The sequence below is a fragment of the Halictus rubicundus genome, chromosome 10 (genome assembly GCF_050948215.1).
Source record: "Halictus rubicundus isolate RS-2024b chromosome 10, iyHalRubi1_principal, whole genome shotgun sequence".
Classification (NCBI taxonomy): Eukaryota; Metazoa; Arthropoda; class Insecta; order Hymenoptera; family Halictidae; genus Halictus; species Halictus rubicundus.
In genome coordinates, this window is record NC_135158.1 from 5,801,389 (window position 1) to 5,821,420 (window position 20,032).

General features: G+C 41.2%; 1 non-coding gene across 1 annotated transcript; it reads right to left on the minus strand.

The window, feature by feature from the left end:
• Positions 1-6,965: 6,965 nt before the first annotated feature.
• On the minus strand, positions 6,966-7,037 carry Trnah-gug (transfer RNA histidin (anticodon GUG)). Its single transcript has one exon. It is a non-coding gene; the product is annotated as a tRNA-His (tRNA).
• Between the last annotated feature and the right edge of the window lie 12,995 nt (positions 7,038-20,032).

Below are 20,032 nucleotides of genomic sequence, written 5' to 3' on the forward strand. Positions count from 1 at the left end.
CGGGACCATTTCGACGGTAATTACGGGGACAGGAATAATTTTCACCACGATTATTTATAATCTGGTACGCGCTATCATTACACCGACGGTCTCATGCATAGTGAAAATGATCGGGCAACTCTGCGAAATTTTATCGCCGAATTCGTTACGCGCGAATTTTGTCATCCTCCGTGGATGTACCATTTCTCTTTTTTTTTTTTTTTTTGTAATCGTCGCAAGACATTGTACGGCATTTTTAAGGGCAATGTATATGTTTATACATTGAGGCTTGCATGCACTTCGCTGTGGTCGAGGAACGTTGTCTTATTTTACAATTACCGTCGACGGGAAGATCATTTCCGAATTTTTGAGACTTCCATGTCTTCCGGGGACATTTTTTCTTGACGACAGGAAAATTGCAGTAAAATTACTAGATCATCGCGACTCCGACGGCCTCGGTCCCCGGGAATTTAAACTTTTTAATGTTATTCTGAAACATAAAAATGTTCGCTTTAGAGCAAGTCCATGGAGAGGAAATATTGCAGGAGCATGATCGGCAACATCAATGAACCGGCGGATTTGCGAAGCATGTTCGCGAACGTGTATCTGCGGCGAATGTTCGGCGAGTGTGGACAGGACTTTAGTATAGATGGCGGCCCATCGCCGGGGCTGGTTCGAGCAAAGTAACTCACTCGGGGCGGCGATTATTGGCCGCGAGAGGGGCCCCCCTTATCTCGTTCGACAAGACTTCTAACGAGGGTCGAAAAATACGAGGCCGACGCGGGGCGAAAGCCGCGGATTAGAAAGCCGGATTATTTATGCGGAAATTTCACGCGGCCGTGCTCCCGATTCGGCCCTAATCCCCGAAGGATGCGTATCCTACGTCGTAAAATTCGCCCTGGTGCTCGTCCTTCACGCCCACCAGGAGTTCCTCTCGCTAAATTATTATACCGTGTTCGCCCATGACCCCCCTCAATCGTTCTCTTTTTGCAGTATATTTCTCTGCGATGAATTTTAACTTTCTAGTCTTGCTGTTATTCAATCTAACTCTTTCGATTTTGTGAGAATTTTCTTTTTTTCGATTCAACGTGTTGGTTAAGTGGCTTAACGTCATTTTAGAATAATGTTTAGGTCAAATGCAACTCTTTTCGACGCTAAGTCTGTTTTATTTTACTCTCCTTTCAAGGAAAGCTCATTAAAAAATACGAAGATGAGAGGAACGATATACGTCGTTAAATAAATACTCGATCGTTGGTGCAAGAGAATAATAAATTAGCGTAAATCATTCTAGACCCTTTAGGAGAATGACGACGATAGTATAATGCGCGCATCGCGTCCCGGGCATTTTTAAGCGCAAAAGAACCTCGATGGTAAAATAAAAAGTATAACCCGTCGTTCGCTAATGGATGTTTAAAGCCACTAACAGGACAAATTTCTTAACTATCGAGACAGAAATTCGTGGCTATAAATAAAACCAGCAGACACGTTCTCCTCTCTCATTTACATAATTTCCTTGTTTTTTATCCCCGACCTAAAAATGGCCGTCTCGAGCGCCGCGCCGCGAGCGAGAGCTAATCAAACGGGGACCGCCTTCCATTAAACATTTTTCCTTGCTTCCTTCACCCTTTACAACTGATACCGGCTAGGGCTCGTGCAGTTGCCGGCCGTTCTTTTCGCTTTTTTCCTTGGCGTCTAGGATCTAGAGATCGTCACGTGCCGGCAGGACCGTACCCTTCATCCCCGGGATCCTTCTCAATCGACACCGTTCCCCTAGGTTCTCGGATTTTCACTAAACTATCGTTCCAAGGAGAAAAGGGTTATTTTCTTTTTAATTAATTACGTTCTTTTGGGGGTGAACAGATTTTTGCAGTGTCTCCGACCATTCAGAAATTGTGTGTGAAGCACATGTAACACAGCAGTTTGCTCGAATAGTGCTCAGAATTGACCTTAGCGTCAGATTTTTACCGATATACCCTGCTAACCAGAAAATAATTCCAGTTTTCCGTTTTAATTAATTCTGGGACTAACTTCTAGATTTTCTTGGAGCTAATAATTTTCTGCGAGTCTCATACTTTCCGTGGAACATATTATACAGCACCCAGCGACGCCACTTTGCCCTAACACCGCTTAGGATATTTCTAAGCTTCAAGTTTCCACTAAACCACTTTGCTAATCGAAACCAAACCTGTTTTCTTTGTAATTAATCCTGTTCCATTAGAGTTAATAATCTTCCACGAGCCTCAGATCTTCGATAGACTATGTATGAGACAACTTCCGTTTTGCCTAAGAGGGTTTCAAATGGCTCCAGGAGTAATCTTCCAGCACAAATTACATCGCAAAGACGGGAAAAAACCATAGAAGACTATTTTTCTAATTTTGCCTTTGTGGGGGCGTAATGTATCGTTGCTCCCAATTTTTACGGTGCCAGCGCTGTGCCCCGTTGGGCAATTCATGTTCCAGGCACTCTGATCGAGCCTTAGGTTCAAGAATTTTGGGGTTGGAGCTTCTTTTTGTAAGTTGAATTCGATTCAGATCGATGTGTGAACTTTTCATTCGACTCAAGGCTGAAGGGATCGCAGAATCTGAGGTGCCCCATCGTACGTACGGCCCTGGGTACCCCTCGGCCCAGAAGATCCGCATGAACCGGATGCATCCGTGGCGATGGCGCGTAAAAGATTCATTTCTTCCTTGCGTCGCATCCGCGCGGAACGATCGGGACGAGTGTCTGCCACCTTCGGGGCTCTCTCCTTCTATTTTCAACCGAACCCTTCGTTGCCGGGCCGACATCTTGCTCCCAACGTGTCCTGTTTCTCGTCCTTTTTTGCCCCTCGGCTCGACAAATTCGTATGATTTAATGTATTGTTGCAGGTGCGAATGACTAATCCGGAGGCCGTGGTACCAAACGTGCGAGAACTACCATTTTCATGGGACTAAATACGTTCACTTTAATCCTTGAGCAGTTTAGGTTGGAAGACTGAAACAATTTTCCTCCATTCCTATTTCAATTTTTTCAATAGTTGATTATTATGCTTGCTTCCGTATGTGCAATTGTTCGATTATTTTTGACGATTTCATACAATTCCTACCGTTTATCTTTAATCTAGCTCCTAACCTACTTCGTTGGGATTAACGTTGATCTTACCGGAGCTAACATATGTAGTTAAACATTTAAACTGATTAATATAATAAAATTACACTTCGTTTTTGTTAATCGGAATTTTTTTTCTAACAACACAAAGTATACAATTTTGTAGCTTACTAAGAATTCGTGCGTACGTATTTTACGCGATTTCAAATTTCATATATATTTAATTAGATACAATTTAGAAACGTCACCGTGAACGAACGAACTCTAATTTCCCCGACTCGACACGAATTAAAACGATCCGTTTTAAGGCAAGACGAAATGCTATTTTCTTCGAAAATAAACGAAAGGACGGACAGACAAAAAAATGGCGATCATGTGTGTTAAAAATGAGCCAGAAAAAATAATCGAGAAAATAGAACGGCAACGGATCGGGGCGCACTGGGTGCCGTTCCGGGAAGGGTAACGAAAATTAATGACGACCGTGGCCGGGGAATTATCGCCGGCATTAATTACGATATTTACGGGACGGTTCGCCGGTTGTAGCGTTTGTTTATTAATAACCCCGATAAATATCGTAAACCGATTATAAAATCGAGTCGGACCGCCGGAAGCGAAAGGGGGGTCGAAACGGTGACGAGGGGGTTGCAGAAACGGGAGGAATAAGAGAAAGGGGAACGGGAAGAAAGCGAGGTAAGAGATAAAAGAAAACGAGCTGGCCCACAGAAAAGTGATTCGAGGAGCGACCGATTTATCGGCTCGCGTGTTGCTAACTGGCGGTGCTTGTTAAACCGCTTTTACGGCCAGATACCTTTATCAACGACTATAAATTTCGGCGGCGCCCCGGATAGAAAAGGGTCCGCCGCCGTTTGTAATTGGCAATAATTCACACGCGACCGCAGCCGCATCCGCAACCGCAACCGCAGCCGCCGCCGCCTGTCGATTTCGCGATCGCCGATCAAGATCCACGATCGAACTTAGCTGGTTCGCGAGGGGACGAGTTTCTACATGGCTCGTTATTGGGGGGCGGATTGCTTCTCCGACAAATTGAGACGTTCCTGAACGGATACAGACTCATTTCGAAACGAAACGTTCTGTACTCGATTAGTTTAACTCTGAGCCTGTGGGGAATCGTGTAGAAGATGTTGCAACATGATGCAACAGGCACGGGAACTTTTTAATGTGAACATATATAGTGTATACGAGACGTAATCTGTGGAATTGATTTGTTAGCTTTGATTGGGAAAGTAGTATAGGTTGTCCATGCCCCAGACAGGCTTGAATTTTATTTAGCGATTTGTATCATACGTTAGAGTGTTTCGGGCATTTTTATTGCATGCTTTATTGGATATTCATGTACTATTTAACACTAAACTTCGACCGGTTCCAGATTTTTTATTTTACAATTACTGAAATTACAAAGATGCTTTCGTGGGAAACGATTACACGAATGTATCTAGTAGAGCATGTATTGTAGTACGAATCGCAGAAAATTTAAATAAATTCAATCTCGTAATTTTTGTAAGACGACATGTATCAGTTACTTGTATGGCTCGGTAGGTTTAGCGTTAATAAAATTGTATATTTATTTTAATTGTATTTCCATGCACTTTTCCTTTTCATTTAAGGGATGAGAAGATTGAATTTCGTTGTGTAGCGATATATTATTTATTGAATGGGCTCTTAATACGTTTATTGTACGGTTTGAATAATCGGCTTCCCAGCTGCGCCGCCTATCGTGAAACAAGCTGTAGACCAGCAAACAAAACGTGTAACGTAATAAATAATATGTTTTCCATTTAGAAGTACCGCGGATACCGCGATCATATCAGCACACCAATCAATTCAACGATCGATTAATAGGACGCACGAATAAACGAACGGTCTTGTTTAACGAGTAAAGAGAGGAAACGTGTAATTACACATACAATGTTTTCATATCGCTCATGATTTGTTTCTTGGTCGGGAACCGCAACGTGTTTCTTCCGTATACTATCATGTCTTTTGGTTATTATCGGCCCATAAATAACTTCCGCCGTGCACGGATAAAAACTACTGAATAGCAATTAAATACCGATACGTGTACGTACAAACTTTCAATGGTATCATAAATTCCAGGAACATACGTATTTAATTATTTATCTCGCTTGCAAATCACCGTTCCGTTTCATTTTTACGATAGTTCTTCCGTCGACTGGGGAGAGATTCTTTTCTTCTTCTCTTCATGGTCCGACTGCGCGTTGATTATTCATTATCGATTACGAAGTAACCAATGATAATTCACATTTGCATACAGATCTATGCAGAAAGGAGGAATGTGAGAGGCGTTGCCTTTAATGGCATACAGCAGTGGTTCTTAACCGTTTCGGTGATCGGCAGCCCCTTCGAAAATGTGTTTTCATTTCTTTATTTAGAAAATCACGTCCATTCCAAGATAATGCGTTTATCGAAAAATTAATTCTCCGTCGAAAATTCCAGGTTAATCCAGGTTAAGAACCACCGGCCTGAACTATTAACAATTTTTCTATACATGTTTACGTAATTTTTTGTTAACGTCTCTATGGTGTGTTGGATAAAACGTTCAAAATGGAGAATAGCAATAACACCGCGAATCCGTACTCGAATTCTTGTCACCGTGTCTTCAGGTGAGTCGTGACATAATTAACAAATAAAAGACTATTCGAGAATCCTTTTCGCGGCTATTGCCGACCGTGCAACAAGATGTCGGAGACTCGAAGAAGCTAAGGAAGCAACACGAGCACATCTTGCTCCACAAATTCCCACGGGTCGTGAAGTTGAACGATCGTTCTGTAGGAGCTTATTACGAATTTTTCGGGCGTTACTCTATCAAATTATTCCCGTTGGCTACACGGTTCCCGGACACCGTGGAAGACGTTCCATCGACGCCCACGCGTGCAAAAACCGTACGATATAATCATGGTGTTGGCAATCGCGACAATGTTACGAGGGGTCGTGGTATCACGATGTAGGACACGGTCCGTGGAACCGGTGTGCGTACAACTGAAAAATCCGTGGAACTATAGCCGGCGGCGCTATCAGCCGGTCCGTGGATAGTTAATGAATTTATTGCCCCGGGGTTATCTACGTCCTAGCTTGTAACAGTCAATTTGTTTCTTCTCGGGAGGAACGGAGGAACGGAGACTGGCTCCGAGGAATTTTCGCTCGGGTTCCGGGAAACCCGAGCGTGCCCGTGCCCCCTCCCCTCTCTTTCCCTTGCAGTACCCCTCATTGCAAATCCCCCTTCCCATCGCCCCCGCGATCCATGCGAATGACGAAATGACCAGGACCTACCGCAACATATTTCTACGGGACGTCTTGGAACTGTATTGCCCGTTAGTTACCTCACAAAATAAAAGTCGAGAGTTGAAAGATTAAATAATTGCTTCGAATAAAATAACGAAGAGAAAGGCTAAACAGCTACGTCGAATAACTTAACGAGCGAAAGGAATCATTTCTTCAATTACAATGATCAATGAAAAGATGAAGCGAATAAGATAAAAAGAGCAAGTAAAATGAATAAGGAGGAAATAATCGCACCCAGTAAAGGGAACAGGTAATTTCTCGTAATAAAGTAACGAATAAAAGTAAGAAATAGTTTCTCTCGATAAAATAATGAGCGAAAGGAACGAATAGTATCTTCAATCGAAACGGCGAACGAGAAGTGCTTATTCCAGATAATATTTATGAAGCGACAATTTTATTCGATGGATTACTTGGAATGCTTGTATTTTTATTTTTCGATAAAAAAATTGTACAACCGTTCGGAATGGAGTTTGGTATGGATTATTAGTTTGATGATTGACGAGGCGAGTCGGTGGATAGAAAATTCGTTGAAAAAAAAGTGAATCCTCCACATCGTGACAATGTGTCAATGGCACATTGCCGTGACCAGGATTCGAACCTGGGTTACTACGGCCACAACGTAGGGTCCTAACCACTAGACGATCACGGCTATTGAAGGATTCGAGAGCGATCCAGCGATTCGGCGATGATCGATAGCAAACCACGGGCCGACTTGCTCGATCGACCGTGGAAGCCTCTCTCCGTGTAGTCTTTATCGTGTTCGAAGATTTATATCTGCGCGACTAATTTACTCTTGTAGATCTTACCGAGCGATTTCGCTTAAAATTATAACTTCATTATGGCACCATTAAGCTGCGTACCTAATTACACCAAAGACGGCAAATCAAATATCGCAGAATACGGATTTGCTTTATTTTTAAACGATTAATATTATTGTGGTAGAAAAAGTGTTAATATAGTTGTAGAAAAACACATGATCGTAAAAAGTGAAAAGGTAGAAAAATAATTATTGTTATTATGGAATGATGATCTCTGGTGAAAGTTGCAGTGCTTTTAAATATTTCTCTGGTTCCATTAATTATTCCGTGTCGAGTGATTATCTTGAAAATTCAATGTTTATTTCGTTATTAATTTGGTTAGAATTCATTCGGTTTTGGAGAGTGTTTATTTTAAAGTGACCAACGTTCAAGCATAAATTTTCGATTTACAAGGATGATACAACTTGTTACTTAATTTCTCCGATTAAAATGATATAAGCGATACTATTTCGCAAGCGAACGCTCCCAGATACGCGCTTGTATTTACATGGCAGAATCTCTTATCTGGAAGAGATAAAAAAAGAATAGTGCTCATCTGAGCAAATATTTGCTCCCTCGCACATTTTCCACGCGATTCTGTTATCGTCTCGAATCTGAGAAACCTTCGGCTCCTCTTCGCAAATATTGTGTTGATAAACACTCGTCTTCGGGACTGTCAAATGTAATATCCGCGGTTAATTAATAGACGTCCCACCGAAATTAGATGTAACGGAATGTGTCGTGAACATCGGAAACAAGAAATTGAAATCTTACAGTTCAATTTTTATTTCATTCCGTACATTACTTTGATTTTATAAAATTTTTAAGGCTGCTAGGTTGGCACTAAAAACTGTTAAGACGAAAAATTTGATAAAGTATAAATAGATTCGTATAATAGACTTTTTAGACGACGGAAAGTCTGAAAAATTATGGCAGTTAATTTTAATCGTGGTGGGGAAAGACGATTATTTTTTAATTGTGGTAAGAAGGGGCGTAAATTTCATTTTGAATGTCAATGATCCATCGGAAACCTTTCCCTCCGGTTTCGACAGCGGAATCAACTTCCTATCGAAAATCCAATACAGAAACTCAGTCATGTTTCTGCATTAACGCCACGTGGTCGGAGAAGATGAAAAGAGCTGTTACGGAAAATCAAATACCACGGAAACACCCCGGAAACGAATATGAAGCACAAATCCGATTGACTGACACGAGAGGCGGACTCGTCTGTCGTCGTCGGAGGAACGTCGAATTTCAGAACAACATATTTTTAAATATGGCAGCAATCGTGTCGTACCACGAACACATTCCACGGTAAACTCGTGTCACACTGCGACTTCTCATGAACGAGGGTCATCAAACAAATGGTTCAGGTTTTTACTTATAATATATTCTATGGAATACAACGTGAACGCGTTACGAGGACCGTGTCAACCACTTTTTTCGCCGAGGTGGACGCTGCCGTTCGTCTAATTGGCGGCCATATTGGAAATTGTGGGTTTTTACACTTTTTACAGTTAGCTCGACAAGATTCGTGTAAATAAATGCACTTTTCTAAACGAGTGTTCATGAGACTCGTTATGGGTGTTCATTATGCCTTGTAGGAGATACAGAATGAAATTTTTATACTCATGTTCGATTATTTCGATGGTACAACAGTCGAGGCTTTACTGTAGTAATTCCTGCAACTTCCAAAACTGTACAGAAAGGGATTTTCGTGTTTTCAATAAATTTTTTCGATGGTTACACGTACGTTGACGCTTCGAAAACGTCAGGTGCAACAATCGAGGCACTCCAGTACTCGTTCATAGAACCACAGGTTGAAATAACGATGAAAGCGCAGCGTTATGGTTAGCTATCGCGTGTTTCGCGCATCTCGGCCGAACGCGGGTCGTTAACGAACAGGCAGGATGCACTTTCGCGGTTAAATACGAGTCGATTAGGTGAGCGGTGGGATACTCATCGACTGGACGCGACAAGAAGAAGACGACGCCGCGCCGGGGCTTGAGCGAATGTTGCCTGTCACTTCCGTCTGTCCGGCGTTGTAAAATTTCGATTAGCGTCACTTATTTATTGCTCGCCGTGGATCCCGTCGTTTGCACACGGATCCATTCGCCTCGCTCTCGTCGATGATTACCATTAACGTTACTTTTCCCTCTTTTCCCGGCGTAGGCCTGAATGCAAATGACGCCGAGTTAAGCCTATCTGTTCGGTGGTGTTTCGCGAATTACGGAACACCGACACGTATCCAATATTTACGCAAATCCTCGCTGAATAGAACGCCTCCATTTTAACAAAATCCTCTTTGCCAATGTTCGGCGTACGAGGCGATTATTTCGATAGGAGAAAATCGAAAAACGAAAGTCTATGAGGATGACTATAACGATGACTACGACAATGTCTGTGTGGATGTCCACGAAGACGTCTATGAGGATGTTTACGATGATGTCTTCGAAGAATTTCAGACAGGCAACGAACGTCCGTGTGCTATTATTAAATTGGCATAATCGGGGTGAGCAGCAAATGATTTTTGCAAATAAAATTATTTTTACTACTTTATTTAATGTTTACATTGGTCACACAAATTGAGAGTGTATATCCTTAAATAAGGAAACAAACAACTCAATTTGGAATATAATTAATATGATTTTAGTTGTCGCAACGTTTCTAGCGTCGGTAAGACGATGTTGGCAGATCACGGTTGGACCAATGTAGTAATTAACCGACTGTAATAACTAAGCCCAACGTTGGATATTCGTTGGTAAATGGACATAATTTTTTGTTGTAGGCCGTACGTTGGGGATTTGTAGGCAAAACCGCTAACCATACCCCAACTAACTCCCAACCGTTGGCCACCGTTGGCCAACCATAAATGCTAGTACGGTAATTACAATTAGTATCAAAAGAACAAAAACATCATGCGATAATTACTGTTGTCAGAGTTAATAGTATTATTGATTACGACGACGGAACGATCAAGGCAATTAGAAAGGATAATTGCGAAGACACGGTAAATTATTACAATCTATTTAAAATCTGGTCTATCTCCGGGACAGGAAGGCGCAATAAAAATCTTTTTTCCCCTACGAACTAATAAAATCATTTGCATGTTTCTATCCTATAGCAGACTTTAACGAGTGAATCATTTCGGCCCTTAACCCTCAGCGGAGAAGTAACATCTTGTTGGACACGAATGCCCGTAGTTTCAGCGCCATTTAATACTTCCTTTGCATGCAGATTGCGATTTTATACGTCATCAATTCTATCCGGGCTTTTAAAGTAACTCGTATACTATAAGAGGATTCACGTTATCACCTTGACCAGGATATCAAAAACTTGCAAAAATTGTGTGGAATTTTAACGAGTTCCGGCTTAACTTCTGCGAGTGTACAGCGCGGGAAATTTGAATTGGAATGCTAGATTTTCAATCCATATCTGATTTGTCAAAATACTGAGACTCGTGACGAGTTTGTTTATTTTTTCAGAGCTTGTTTAAGTTGAATTTTGTAAAAATAAAACCGTCAAGTGCATTATCATAGTAAGAAGAATCCTAGAGAAATGTCTTGGTGCAATAATCAAAATTTTCTGATGCGAAGATTGCAAATTTTAAACTGACAGGTTTCGGAAGAGAGATCATTTGAAGTTTTTACAGATTCTGCTTCTAGCTTAACGCTTAGCCAAAGATCATTTACGGCCGTCCACGATGGATCATCAACTTCACCTCGCGGGGACGCACAATACTTGAAGACTACCATGAAGACGTTAGCGAGAGCCATCGAGGCTCGGGATATTAATGATGCTGATATGGAAACGAGTCTCACTGATATAGCAATGCACCCGAGTTGATCCTCTAATACTGACATGTTGGAACACCGTGTCGCTCCGAGCGTTCGACACTGACAAATTAATTTACAAGAACTTGAAATATAGACAAGTTGGAACATTGTGGCTCAAAGCGTTCGGACGTTGATACATTGAGCCCGTAACCTTGAGCAGCTTTATAATTTACTGACTAATGGCGGCCCTTCGGTACTAATATATGGGTAATCCGTGTCACCGATGCTGAATTATTATCAATGATCCCGGTGTACTTCGGTTTGTTCGACTTCGAAAGCGTTTTGTCGCGAAGATTTACTGTCTGGGGTAATTAAGAAGTTGCATTTCGTGTTTGAAGTTAAGAAAAACTGTTGAAGCTAATTAATTCCGAGGGATCTTCGTGCTTTCGATATGGCCGGACCTCCCGTATTAATGCGTTTATGTCATTGATGCTGAATTATTAGCAATATTGCAGATTCACTTTGGTTTATTCAATTTTAAAACGTCTTATGGTGAAGATTTACTGTTCAGGGTAATTAAGAAGTTTTATTTTGCGTTCGAAGCTACGGAAAAAACTCGTGAAATGAATTGATTCTGAGAAATCTTTGTGCATTTAAAATGGTGGACCTCCGGTATTCATGCATGACTAATTTACGTCACTGATGTTGAATTATTAGCAATATTGTAGACTTACTTCGATTTATTGAACATCGAAACGATTCGTCATGGGGATTCACCGCCCAGGATAATTAAAAAGCTAATTTCACTCTCGAAATTGAGGGGGGACATTTCAAAGTAATTTATTTCGAAAGATCCTCGTGCATTCAATATGGCGGACGTCTAGCCGCCGCCGTTAGCGTCTTCCTCGACTATCGGAGCATTTATGTTCGTCAAAATCTACTCGCGACAAATTAGAAGCGTAAAAAAGATCGTAAACAATATTTAAACGCTTCTGCAACCAAATTATTTGTAATTATCTCAGTCTCTTTCGAACGAACACACGACTACGAGTACATAATTTACAGTTTACCGTCACTCCCGGAAAAAATACGGCCCGACGAAAGCAGTATTTAAGGATCACCGCAATAAATACTCTTTTCAGTTACAGTATAGTGAGCTCAGGTTGCAGAACAGTAATTACAGGATCCGTTCCACGGTAAAGCATCCTGTAGCTTATCTTGTGAATTATATTCTGGAACCGTATGACAACTCTGTGCGCCGGATCCATTAAATAACAGACTTACGGCCGATTAGTCTGTCGATTTTATGCATCTATAACAAGCGTTCGACAAAGTGTAAACCCTAACAACAATTAATGAGTCGGCCGGTCCGTTTGTAGTCCGTCGAAACCTGTAATTCGATTTTTCCGATTCGAATGAGCCGCGAGAACGCACAAATCAGCATATAAGGGCGAGTATATTCGAATAATCGCGATTTCTGCAACATTCTCGATCGAGTTGCAGGTAAATTGTAAAATGGTTTGATGGTATTGTGAATTATAAGACGGTGCGTTAATTGCCTCCGATGAAATTCAAGAAATTGAGATATTCGAGCGATTAGCGTAATTCCGGGGCCGGGAAATAAATAATCAAGCGGCGCGACAATTATCCCAAAAGAATTTCGAAAGGAATCTCCCGTGAAGCATCGGGGCGGTTCGCGGCTCTGGCTGTTCGATAAATAAAGCCTGCTAAAAATGGCCACGAAGGAAGGGGGACAGTGATACTCGTCCAGAATCCCATAAGACATTACTATAAATGCGCGGATAAATCAAACCGAGGGGAAAACCGCGCTGATCCCGCCGACCAATTAAACTTTCTGCGGTCCTCGGGAGGAAAACGAGTCCGCCAAGAGCACGGCCCCCACCTTTATCAATTAAAACGATCCATGTAACGAGCGCGAAGGTTTAATTACATTCGAATACTCTAATCCATAAATACCCGTAACGATGCACCGCCATATTGGAGAACCAGACAGGATCCGTTCGAATCGTTTCACGAATATTCTGTCCGGATCTAGCTGGATCGAGGAAATCATTTATATGAGGTAATCGAGCCAGCGCACAGTGGGCGAAAAGCCCGAAAAAGCGGCCAAAACCTAAAAAGATGAACTTCCTCCTAGGAGTTTGTAACTCTAGGGTTGGGTACAGTGACGATATGACCACTTAATGCCAGCAAGGAAAAAGGTAAAAAGTTTATGGTACGGTTCAGTAGTCAGTTCAAAGTTAGCCTTCGTTTGATGAGCATTTGTCGCGCGCATTAGTAAGAAATTGAACGCCCCCTTCTAAAGTGCATAACTTTCAAAATAGTGCATCAATTTCAATTCTACAAAATGGATGCTGTTCCTGGAAGTAAGTAGAATGTTTATATGTTTTTGTTTCTCCAAAATTGTTAGTCATCACGTAACACGATGGCAATATTCTTTGGAGAACGTAGAAGGTAAAACTTGATGCGCGCATTGTAGAAACGTAGACATAAGTTAAAAGTTCCACCTAGTACCACCAAAATTCCTTTGCTGACGTGTTGCTAATACATTTATCTTCGAAATTTTACAAAAACCAGCTGCCGAAAGCTGCCCGATTGCTTGAACGAGGGTAAATATTGTTTCTTTTCTATGGATTTTGAAAATGTGATTATACTACTTTCAGTATGCTTTCTTTATAGTCATTGTGAATTGAATAGATATCTGCAGTCTTATTTTCCCAGTATCCTCAGTTGTTGAAAAAGTCCATTTATAAAAGAATTACAAATTGTCACAATTGTAGATGTTTTGCGCTTTTACAGCAGCCGCTACTCGGCTGTTTTCGGATGGATCTCTGTAGGCTCTCTTAAGTAAAAAGACAAATTGCTACCTTAAACTTGAGCGCGTCAGAAACGTGGTTCGCAGGTAGTCGCGCGTCAGAAACGTGGTTCGCAGGTAGTCGCGCGGCAGGAACGTGGTTCGCAGGTAGTCGCGCGGCAGGAACGTGGTTCGCAGGTAGTCGCGCGGGAGGTAATGCGACAATAATATTTTGGGGTACTCCGAGTTATAAAAACTTCCTAAAAACAGTTGAGGCCTGATCCTTCATACCTTTAAATATTTTCGGCGGTAGGTCAAGCATTCAGGAACCGCGCAATATATTTTGCCGGTTTAACATGATTCTAAAAAAAAACTTCCATGCCAAAAGCAACCAACCAATCGCCACCGCAGTGGAAGAAAACAGCCTCAAGTTAATCAAGTTAATTTTCAAGTTATTGCAATCGATTCACTTAATTTCAGGATCTTGCGACCGAGAAGTTCGATTCACGAGAAAGGAAATATTTATGATGATGAAAAAATATCTAAATAGCAACTTCAGCATCATAATAGAAAATCTGGAAAAGCAGCTGTTCGAGAAGTGTGGATATTCCATAAATATTGATGCAGAAATGAAGTCAGCCTTGAAAATATTGTTCAGCAAGATGAAATTAAAATGGCAAAGCACGAATAGAACGCAAGAACATTTTTTCCATAAATTTGAAGACTGGTTGAACGTTTCAATTGCTTTTCGCATACCTGTGGCCACTCCACGAATTATTGAAAAGAATACAGGCGGTCGTCCTTGTAAACCGTTTACGTCAACTAGCGTAAGGACGAAACGAAGAAGGACGGAGAACCTTCGTGAAAATTTCACGCTGGACACATTGGCCTACGCCACACAAATGAGTCTTCGTGCTGCAGGTAATTTAAATGCTGCGAAATTTGTTCAAGATATAACTTCTGCGAGCCCGACCAAAGCTGCAAAGTATCGAAGAGCAATAGAAACACATTGCGAAACAACGTTGTCCGGTGATGCTGCTCTTTCTATTTTGATCGAGAATAAATTATCAAAAAGCCAGTATGTAGGAATAAGAGAATCAAATCAAGAAAATAATTGCTGTTTGTATCCGCCATATGGAACAGTATTTCAAGCGAAACAACAATGTTACCCAACCAAAATGGATATTATCATTACCGAATGTAGAGCGGAAGTAAAATTACAGTCTTTATTAGACCACACTATTAAACGTATTTTGAAATACCAAAATAGTGTTATAAAAAGTTTGAGTGCAGAAGAAGTAAGCCATATGAGTTTAATTTGTAAGTGGGGCTGTGACGGAAGTTCTGGACAAAGTGTCTACAAGCAAAAATTCACCGATGAAAGTAAATTCGATGGTGACATCTTCCTAACGACACTCGCGCCACTGCAGCTGTTAACAAGTAACCAGCCACCTAAAGCAGAAATTGTAGTGTGGAAAAATCCACGACCTTCATCACCACGATTTTGCAGACCAATAAAGATTGAGTTCCTGCACGAAAATACAGATGCAACAGTACGTGAAATGGAATATATTGAGGAGCAAATAAAGGCACTTGTTCCCTTCACTACAGTTGTAGATGGAAAAGAAATTTCTATTTCATACAAATTGGCAATGACGATGGTAGATGGTAAAATTTGTAATGCTGTAACATCCACAACATCTACACAGCGTTGTTATTTATGTGGAGCGACATCGAAAGAATTTAATAAAATTGACATGATGATAAAAAAAGAAGTCAATGAAGAGTATTTGCATTTTGGACTCTCTACGTTACATGCATGGATTCGCTTCTTCGAATGCTGCTTACATGTATCATATAGGCTGGACATAAAAAAATGGCAGATGCGCACCAAGAAAGATAAAGAAATAATGGAAAACCGTAAAGCCATTATACAGAAAGGTTTTCGTTCACAACTGGGGCTAGTCGTGGATTGCCCAAAGCCTGGATACGGAAGTTCCAATGACGGCAATACGGCTCGGCGATTTTTTCATAACCCGGAAGTATCTGCGACCATAACAGGACTTGACGAAAAATTAATAAAGCGATTTCACGTTATTTTGCAAGTCGTCTCAAGTGGTCACAAAATAGATATATCAAAATTTAAAGAATATACAATAGAAACTGCTAGGACATTTGTCGAATTATATCCTTGGTATTATATGCCGACTTCGATGCACAAACTTTTAATTCACGGACCACAAATAATTACGTCCTCTTTGCTGCCAATCGGTCAAATGTCAGAGGAAGCACAAGAGGCCTCACATAAACACGTCAAAAGGATTCGAGAAGATTTCTCGCGGAAATCTTCACGCACCAAGACCATGGAGGATGTATTCTTGAGACTTATGGTGACGTCAGATCCATATATTTCAAGTATAAGGAAACTGCCGAAAAAGAAAATGAAGAGTTTGTCTCCGGAAGCACTAAAAATGTTGCTTTCGCCATTTGTACCTTATAACGAAAGGCAAACGGTTGCACAAGAAGAAAATGGTTCCGAAGAAGGATCTGATATCGAAGACGATTCGGATGAATAAATATTATGTACATAATTTACAATTATACTAATTGTTGATATACAAAGTGCAATTTTGTTTGTCATTTATACATTTTTACCTATCAACCACTCAAAACACATTTAATGCGGACTGTTGTTTAAATTTTAATCGGCCATTTTGTTTTTTGGAATTTCAACTTCATATTCGTAATCAGCGACCCCAAAGACCCCAAATAGATCATTTTCCAAGCAGACCCGCCCATTTTTTAATGTACATGTCCGCCATATTGGATCCGCCATTTTGTTTTTTGGAATTTCAACTTCATATTCGTAATCAGCGACCCCAAAGACCCCAAATAGATCATTTTCCAAGCAGACCCGCCCATTTTTTAATGTACATGTCCGCCATATTGGATCCGCCATTTTGTTTTTTGGAATTTCAACTTCATATTCGTAATCAGCGACCCCAAAGACCCCAAATAGATCATTTTCCAAGCAGACCCGCCCATTTTTTAATGTACATGTCCGCCATATTGGATCCGCCATTTTGTTTTTTGGAATTTCAACTTCATATTCGTAATCAGCGACCCCAAAGACCCCAAATAGATCATTTTCCAAGCAGACCCGCCCATTTTTAATGTACATGTCCGCCATATTGGATCCGCCATTTTGTTTTTTGGAATTTCAATTTCATATTCGTAATCAGCGACCCCGAAAACCCCCGAGTACGAATTTTTGAGTGCATTAAAGTACGTTTAGAGGTTTTGGCCGCTTTTTCGGGCTTTTCGCCCACTGTGCAGCGGATCAGTCGAATCGGTTTTTCTCTGCAAGCACATCGATTTAGATTTTAATGTAGCAACAAATTGGCGGTAATTTGTATCAACCATTTTCAAATATTAATTTCTCTTATTAAATTATTCCCTTAAATTTTCTAGAACGGAATAGATATTTTTCAGTGCACAGTACATTTTCTATAGTATTAAAATCAAATTATTAAACGAATCAAAAACCTTGTGCTTGCACATTCCAATGAATTTAATGATCAGCGTATGATGAAACGGAGGATCTACAGTGATCTGTAGACAGTCGAGGGAATTCACCCCGAGCAAACAAATTAGGCTCTCCTCTCCTCGCTGAACCCTTTTTTTTCCGATTGCGGGCATGGCACGAGCTCGAAGCGCGCTCCGAAAATATCCACGCGCGCAGGAATACGAAACCAGAAGTAACCAGAGGCAAGGGTCTGGCATCCGGCACGAGCAACAAAATATAATAACACCACGTGCGTCTACTTACACCCACGAACAATGAGAGAGCGAGCGCGACCGCGTGTCATTGAGCGCGCGATTTTCTTTTCAAACAAACTGTGCAGCTTACATGAAACAGATACGGGACGGCGAGGAAGTTACGTGCAACCAGAACGATTTATAATCCGGACGAACATCCACCATTTTCACAATTAAACAGAGATTATTCGAAAATGTGCTTTTAAAGTATACAATTTTAACCGACATTTTCAATCTTTTTTTTTTTCTTCTAGAAATGAAGTAGAAAAGGTTTGCCATTAAATGAATTCATGCTGAGCAACCGCTAAGGGATACAATTATTTTTACTACGAAGTAAAGATTATTGAAAGGTGTTCTTTAGAGATGTACAATTTTAATCGACATTTTTACCAGACTTTATAAGAAATTGTAGAACACTGTCTCCAAATGGGAAAATCGCCGGTAAAGCCTTCGTAGATTCGCGATAAGGTAGAGTGACTACATTACCGTCAAAAAATGGTTTTACGTGCCTCAAGTTTTCGTCCTTATATAAGAATATTTTGTCGCTGGTGAAGGGCTCGTTCGAAAGAGGAAGGTTCAATCTAGTGCGCGCTGGTCAGGAGCTGCCGAGATTATGCAGGTATTTGGTAATATAAACGTTAGAAGTAGGCAAAAAATTGACGATGTGCATGCCGTGGAATCCAAGCATTTTTATGCCATCGGATGAGTTTTCTGGGCGAAATCGAGAGCAGCGCGCACTAGAAAATATCTCCAGCTACAAATTCAGCTATATTTTGTCTTGATTCTCTGCGAAATAAAGCGAAAAGCTTGAAGCACGTTTCTGGCGTCAGAATTCATAATAATGCAGAGCAAATAATGTGACAAGTTTAGTCACAGCCTTAAGACGGATCTTAAGTTTGTGTCTGAAGGCTGCGAATGGAAATTATTAATTAAAAAGTCACGTGGCTATCCCGGGCCCTTAAGGAGGTAAAATCCTGTTTCCATGTTTGTCGAACGATTGCGTTCACTAGCGAGGGAACAACAATTTCCCACGACGTCTCGAGGACCGACGCAGTCGATTAACTACGATAATGGGTCATCGTCGGGCTGCCACGTGCTCCTGCACGGTATCACGCGTGCAGGCGTGAGCTTTTTCCGGCCGGGCCGATTATCGTTTACGCTCGGTGCTTATGTTTGTGTGTCAACGGGCCGCACGTGGTCACTGTTTTACTCGTGCCACCGTGTAAACACCGTGTCAGGAGACGGTTGCCTCCCTTGCCGAGCCCCTATCCGACCCGAATCGCACCTCTTTACGATTCGTATCGACGGCGGTGGCCACTTAACACGTTCCCCTGACAAACAGCCGCCATAAAGACTCCATCAAAATCCCTAAAAATCGGCACGACCCCTACGCTCGGATTTTCAATTGCACTTGCCCTTTCAAACCCCTTCCACGAATCTTCATTTTTATATATTTCAGCGATCCGGATGTGTGTACACTTAGGTACCATTATGATCTGCGGACTACTAATGGCACCATTTGTGCTAGGGCGTCCTTTAATCGCCAGGTCTTCAAGTTTTATTGGGTTGGAACCAAAGTTCACTTTTAAATGAAAGTTCAAAGATAAAATTATTTACCACTTTTTAGGTAACTTATCGTGTTACTGAATAAACCTAAATACCTTAACTTTATTTTTGATTTTTAATTAAAAAACTCGTATCAATAACTGGGTACCTACTTTAAATTTCTTTTTCATATTTTCATCGACAAATAGCAAAATCTAGGCTTTCGTGGTCTTGATTACTGCGGATCTTTATGGAAAATAAAAGTATTGTAACTCGTTGACGCGACAGCTGCCATAATTTATATAATATCTATTTGGCAATCAATATTGCTGGTATCAAGAACAGCTTGAAGATTATAGCGCAACATAGTAACATCAGGAGAGCAGCTACATCCCAAAGATATTTATGCAAAATCCGCAAACACGCGAGCGAGCGTCCGGATACTTATGGACGGCGGCGTAACCTGACGCGACGCGACGGCTGCCATAACCGGCGGCGATTAATCCTAACCCCGTAAATCTTAATAACTTCCGGATCGTAAAATCTAATTCGAATGAGCGCGGACAAGGCACGGGAAGCGAATAAGGGCAGAACGAACGGAAAAATAGAGTACAATGACGGCTTAATTGACGCCGTCGCCAACGGGAACGATACACAGGGCTGTCCGCAAATAATAATTAATGAGCGGAGTTGGTTTTAATGAAGACGCCGAGAAGGAGTAAACCCCTCGGTGAAACGCAGTGGATAGTTTCACGACACAGGATACATAAAAACGTGTCCTCCGTTGGAAGCTAGATTGGCTTCTGCTAGATTTATGGCAAAAATACCGGGCAACTTTCGTGGACACTTTTGCGACGGGACGATTAATGAAAGGATATCAGAATTGTGTAAT